At 45.2% G+C, this 6,760-nt stretch overlaps 1 non-coding gene across 1 annotated transcript; it reads left to right on the top strand.

Moving 5' to 3' along the window:
• The first annotated feature begins 3,359 nt into the window (after positions 1-3,359).
• Positions 3,360-3,430, top strand: TRNAG-GCC (transfer RNA glycine (anticodon GCC)). Its single transcript has one exon. It is a non-coding gene; the product is annotated as a tRNA-Gly (tRNA).
• Positions 3,431-6,760: the final 3,330 nt, after the last annotated feature.

The following is a 6,760-nucleotide window of genomic DNA, read 5'->3' as shown; positions in this document are numbered from 1 at the left end:
GCATCTGTCTGCCTGCTGGACTTCAGGGATTCACCAAGGACACACGATGTCTGAGAGGGTAACTCGGCAGATTGATCTGGCCGAGTTCACATCCTCACTCTGCTCCACAACTGCACTCTGCTCCACATCCTCACTCTGCTCCACATCCTCTCTCTGCTCCACCTCCTCACTTTGCTCCACATCTTCACTCTGCTCCACATCCTCACTCTGCTCCACATCCTCCCTCTGCTCCACATCCTCACTCTGCTCCACATCCTCTCTCTGCTCCACCTCCTCACTTTGCTCCACATCTTCACTCTGCTCCACATCCTCACTCTGCTCCACATCCTCCCTCTGCTCCACATCCTCACTCTGCTCCACATCCCCACTTCACTCCATCCACACTCTGCTCCACATCCTCCCTCTGCTCCACATCCTCCCTCTGCTCCACATCCTCCCTCTGCTCCACATCCTCCCTCTGCTCCACATCCTCACTTTGCTCCACATCCACACTCTCCTCCATATTCATTGTGCACATCCTCACTCACTCTATCCACACTCTTCTCCACATCCTCACTCTGCTCCAAATCCTCACCCTGCTCCACATCCTCACTTCACTCCATCCACACTTTGCTCCACATCCACACTCTCCTCCATATTCATTGTGCACATCCTCACTCACTCTATCCACACTCTGCTCCACATCCTCACTCTGCTCCACATCCTCACTCTGCTCCACATCCTCACTTCACTCCATCAACACTCTGTGCCACATCCTCACTTCACTCAATCCACACTTTGCTCCACATCCTCACTCTGCTCCACATCCTCACTTCACTCAATCCACACTTTGCTCCACATCCACACTCTGCTCCATCCACACTTTTCTCCACATCCACACTCTGCTCCACATCCTCACTCCACATCCTCACTCTGCTCCACAACCTCACTTCACTCCATCCTCACTTTGCTCCACATCCTCCCTCTGCTCCACATCCACACTTTGCTCCACATCCTCCTTTTTCTCCACATCCTCCCTTTGATCCACATCCTCACTTAGCTCCACATCCTCACTCTGCTCCACATCCTCACTCTGCTCCACATCCTCCCTTTGCTCCACATGCTCCCTTTGATCCACATCCTCATTTGCTCCACATCCTCACTCTGCTCCACATCCTCACTCTGCTCCACCTCCTCACTTTGCTCCACATCTTCACTCTGCTCCACATCCTCCCTCTGCTCCACCTCCTCACTTTGCTCCACATCCTCACTCTGCTCCACATCCTCACTCTGCTCCACATCCTCCCTTTGCTCCACATCCACCCTTTGATCCACATCCTCACTTTGCTCCACATCCACACTCTGCTACACATCCTCACTCTGCTCCACATCCTCCCTCTGCTCCACCTCCTCCCTCTGCTCCACATCCTCCCTCTGCTCCACCTCCTCACTTTGCTCCACATCCTCACTTAGCTCCACATCCTCACTTAGCTCCACATCCTCACTCCTCCATATTCATCGTGCACATCCTCACTCACTCCCTTCAGATGTCTCCTCGTTTTAATCTCCACGATCAGTCGTTTCCTCCAACAAGAATCACAAAAAACATGAAACAACGCTGACGTCGTACAAATAATAAATAAATTATATTCCGAGGAAACGAAAAAGGTTTTGAAATGTATTTTGACCGAAATAAAACAATTTTTTTTAAATCTTCGACAACGGATTCTCGCTGTCAAAAACGCAGCTTCATTTAAGGTTATCTAATTAAATAATACAAACAAAATTTAAATAATAGGTTTAAGAAAAAGCAAACAACGTACTTAACAATACACCGCTGCAAAGTGTGTGTTAATAAAATGTCTACTGATATCTATCCATAATTCCAGCAATCTGTGTGTGTGTGTGTGTGTGTGTGTGTGTGTATGTCTGTGTGTGTGTATGTGTGTGTGTGTGTATGTGTGTGTGTGTGTGTGTCTGTGTGTGTGTGTGTATGTGTGTGTGTGTGTGTGTGTGTGTGTGTGTGTGTGTGTGTGTGTATGTGTGTGTGTGTGTGTGTGTGTGTGTGTGTGTGTGTGTGTGTGTGTCTGTGAGTGTGTGTGTGTGTGTGTGTGTGTGTGTATGTGTGTGTGTGTGTGTGTATGTGTGTGTATGTGTGTGTGTGTGTGTGTGTGTGTGTGTATGTGTGTGTGTGTGTGTGTGTGTGTGTGTGTGTGTGTGTGTGTGTGTGTGTGTGACCGCTGTTTCTCGACAACCACTGGTCCGATCTAATTGAAACTTGCCAGGTATATTGCTGGGGACCTGAGGATGTGCCTTTTCAAGGTTTGATATTAATCGGACAAGTGCTTCCCAAGTTATGGTCATTTATTTACCAACCAATGGCAAGACACGTTGCTGCGTGGGCCTGGCCGATGGGGAAGGGAAGCACAGCCACGTTCCCCATTACGAGTTACAACGTACGGAATTCCGGAGAGTGATGACTTCGTGTATTCTAATAATTTCTCGATTTCTTATGCGCATTTATAGATAAACACAATGGCCCAAGTTATGATCGTTTTCAGATTAGACGGTGTATAAATTTCGGTAACATCAGAGTGCTGGTATGCACCGAACCAGGAAGTAAATTTTTTCTCTCTCTTCTCTTCTCTTTTTGTTTTTCCTTGCCACGACATTGCGAAAAGGTAAAATACGTTGGCGCTAATTGAATAATTGGGTATTAAAAATAAATTGCGAATAATCGTAACTGCGAATAATATCGAACTTCCGGGTCACGCACGTACGGGCACGTGAGAGCGAAGAAACGGCCAGTGTGGTTTATTTATTTATTATAATTATTATTATTATAATTATTATTATTATTATTATTATTATTATTATTGTACTAGTGTAATCAAAAGCAACATTGGACCGAGATTTGAGGAAACACGACAAAACATAAACTTTATGACGAAGGAAAATCGGGTTGAATACATCAAAAGGTTTCAATAAACAATTGGAAACGCCAGTGCCTGAACTCTTCCTCAGTCGTCTTGACATAATATATATATATATATATATATATATATATATATATATATATATATTTTTTTTTAAATTTTAAACCAACTGAATGTGATTCTGCAGAATGTCTCAGAAAGTGAAGAATTTTCTTTCATGCGGCAAACATCATTTTGATTGAAAGCTGTGATGAATGAAATTGCCTGGACCAAGAAAGAATTCCCGTCGATTGGGAAACGGCTTTATGACATCATAAAATGTTCTCATTTTGTTTGAGAAAGTTGTAAAACATTTCATGACGTCACAATTACAAAATTAATGATCTCCATTAAAAACTTATGGAAAGAACACATATAAGAGATTATCGGAAGGAGCATACATCAGCGCTGCTGGTGTAGTGGTATCATGCAAGATTGCCACTCTTGTGACCTGGGTTCGATTCCCGGGCAGCGCATGTTTCTTTAATTTTTTTTATCTTCGATACATTTCATTTTTCCACCTTCGAAAACAATCTCCTTAGTTTACCGTTGACTTATTGTTTGGATTTCGTCCTTTTTTTACATTGCACGTATGCGGACTGTTTTGATGTCCCAATATGGTGAACGAGGAGGGACAACAACAAGGAAATTCAACACTGGTGGAGGCCATTCGGCCCATCATGACTGCGTGAACACCACACCAACCCAAGATACAAGATCCAAGATCCAAGAAAGAAAATGCAAAAAAAAAAAAAATTTGTTTGTTTTGTTGTTTTTGTAGTTTTTTTTGTTTGTTTGTTGGGTTTTTTTTTTGGTTGTCATTTTTGTTTCTTCCCGTCGAAGAAGGGGGATGGGCCTGGTTAAAAACACCAGCCCTACCTGTTGTAAAACCAGCCCATAGGTGTGACAAGGCAATTAGTGCCGTCCCTCGGATGGACGTTAAACCGGACGTCCCTTCTCCCAGCATTCTTTGGTAGATGTTAAATATACCACGGTGTCCTTTGCAGAGGGAAGGCGAGCTATTTCCGGCATCCTGAATTAAATTACAAATTCCCACCAAAACCGGGTTGTTGATTTCTGCGTCGCAGGCTGTGACCACAGTCCAGTCGTTCTTGTTCAAACTTAATTTCGCTCCCCCATGTTCCTCATTCATTATTTCCTCGAAAGTTTTTATTTTTTTTATTATCGGGGTCGATATTCCCCCGTCATTGTACTCCCCCACTTACACCGTCCCAGCACGAACACCTTGAGACACACACACACACACACCTTAATGGCTGCCTTAGAAAAGTCATCTTTGGACATGATGAGGACTTCAAGGTTGACAGCATCTGTGAGTCACGTGGCTGCCGTGGACCTGAACATCATGACTCGGGGTCCAACAAACGAATCAGTCTCACGGGTATCAGAAGCGAGTCAGGGCGGTCGTTCTGATTTTTCAAGGAAGGACTTGTCACGTCGTTGGATATCCAAGCAGCTGTCTTTGAAGACCATTATTTTTATATACACTATCGAGGCTCGTATGAGACCGAACACCCAGAAGGTACAACAAGGGGAGCAGGAGTCAAAAGGGGGGGGGGGCAGAGAGGAGAAAAAAGTGTGGCACAGAGACATTCGGAGATCTGTGGAAGGGAGAGGGATGGGGCGGGGAACACAGGGTACACAAGATGGACACCAGAGGGACTTTCAGGACCTCACACGACAGGGAACTTTCGGGAAGGAAAGCAGGGAATTTGAAAGAAGAGGGTTTGAGGTGGATAAGCGGGGGAAGCAAAGATCGTGGTTTTGGATGGGGGAGGATAAGAGGTGGTGGTGAACTGCTGTTTTGAAGACCCGGAGGGAAGAGTGGGATTGAAGAGAGTGTGGGAGTTTGTTCAAAAGGCGTGAAAAAAGAGGAATGAAAGAGTGAAGGTGAAGAGTGATTCGTGATTTTGGTAGTTTTACCAGAAGGGGGTTGCTGGCGGACCTCGAGCGCCCTGCGGAAATATGGTGGGAGGGGGGGGGACGTATCACAGACAGAACAGGGAAGGGGCAAGGCCAGAGAGGAGACGTTAGAAGACAGAAAGACCACCGACTTGCCTACGGTGAGAGAGTGAGAGGCCCAAAGACTCAGCCTCACCGCGGGAGATACCAGTGATCCGAAATGCCCTGGTTCCCACAGCGTGAAGCCGACAAAGGTGAGAGGCAGGAGCACCAGCCCAGACAAGCTGTGACCCGTCCTCACCCGAGTCAATTCCCCAATTCAGCTTTTTGTGATTAAAAAACACTCGGACACCATTGCTGACGAAGTCTTTCATCGTCAAGGATGATCCACGACGAAGTAACTCATCTTTCACCCCTCTTGTAACTCTTACAACTCGCAGTGCAAGTACCGGATGTGACCATTTAATATTGGCCGAAATTGGGTTTCTCGAGCTGTGCCCTCATTTCGGATTGCTTGGCAAAACAGGCCTCCAGCTATCCCTGGACATTCACTTTATCCCTCAGGTTAAGTCACCACCATTTCAGGGTTTCTCTCCCTCCCGAGGACACAACGGTCCCTCATACAATATAACAAGGCCCATGCTGGCGTGGTTTCCCGCCAAGTATCAAATACACCGTTCATTGGTCGGTTTGTTGGTGATGGTGTGGTTTGTGTAAGTTCACTTGTGCAAGAGTGTTAAAATATTGGTTGACGAAAAAATATTTTCACGAAAAAAAATAAGTGACCACTATATTCGGAATTGTTGTGTGTCTGTCTGTCTGTCTGGATGTCTGTCTGTATGTCTGTTTGTCTGTCCGTCTGTCTGTCTGTTGGGTAGTCGATCTCGTCGAAAAAAAAAATTTTTCCCAAAAATTTTTTTGGGAGATTTGTTCTCCCCTTATTTTCAGTATTTAAAATGGCGATTTCAGTTAATACAATGGCGATTTCGATGAAACTTGGTTGGTAGGTTCATACCATGACCGAGTTGTGTGCAAATGAGAACCGTTGCTATGGACACCACCGTTGCCGAGCAACGGGACTTTGAAATTTTTTAAAAATCATAAAAAAATTATTTTTTCGAAAATCAAAAATCAGGCCACGAGCGACTGTGGGCTTTTCAGCCATATTGTCAAAATTCAGCCATATTGTCAAAAAATTCCAGCCGGATCCTATGAAAACTGTCGGAGAAGATAGACTTTGAATGAACCCTGGTCGAAAACAATTTAAAAAAAAAGAAATTCGTTATTTCTCAGAGACTTTGAGTCAGATATACATGAAACTGGTATGGTAGGTTCATGGTATGTCCCAGTTATGTGTGAGAAAGAACTGTTGCTATGGAGCCCTCCGTTGCATTGCAACGGCTGAAAAACCTCTAAATGTGGGGGTATTTTAAGGAAAAAACAATCTGCAGCATTAACCCTTGAAGCAAGAATCATGAATTTTCTTGTGCTTAATCCTCACGTCATTCCCGATCGAACGGGCCCATCCCGTCAGGTTCTATTGGGTAGTCGACTACCCAGGTCCGCCTTCCGGCTTGTCTGTCTGTCTGCCTGTCTGTCCCGAGCATAGCTCTGTGGGTTTTGATCCGATCCTGATAAAATTTTGGTGGGAGGTTCATATCATGATCGAGTTGTGTTTTCCTGAAAATGGGCGTGGTGCGCCCATTATGGGCGGAGCCACGCTCAAAAAACACGTGTTTTTAGGGGGTAGCCGATTTCAATTTGCATCTTCTCCGAGGGGGTTTGTCGAATCTGACAGGGGTTTCAGTATTTCGTTAGCCCAATGGCACCTGCATAGCCCCACGCAGCTCGATTTTTCATTTTCGTCCCAAAGTCAAGGTCAC

This window comes from Eptatretus burgeri, unplaced genomic scaffold, assembly GCF_056783735.1.
Source record: "Eptatretus burgeri isolate ZD-2024b unplaced genomic scaffold, Ebu_testis_v1 Ebu_testis_scaffold_3156, whole genome shotgun sequence".
Classification (NCBI taxonomy): Eukaryota; Metazoa; Chordata; class Myxini; order Myxiniformes; family Myxinidae; genus Eptatretus; species Eptatretus burgeri.
Note: the sequence above shows the minus strand (reverse complement) of the source record. Positions and strands in the feature narration are given on the sequence as shown.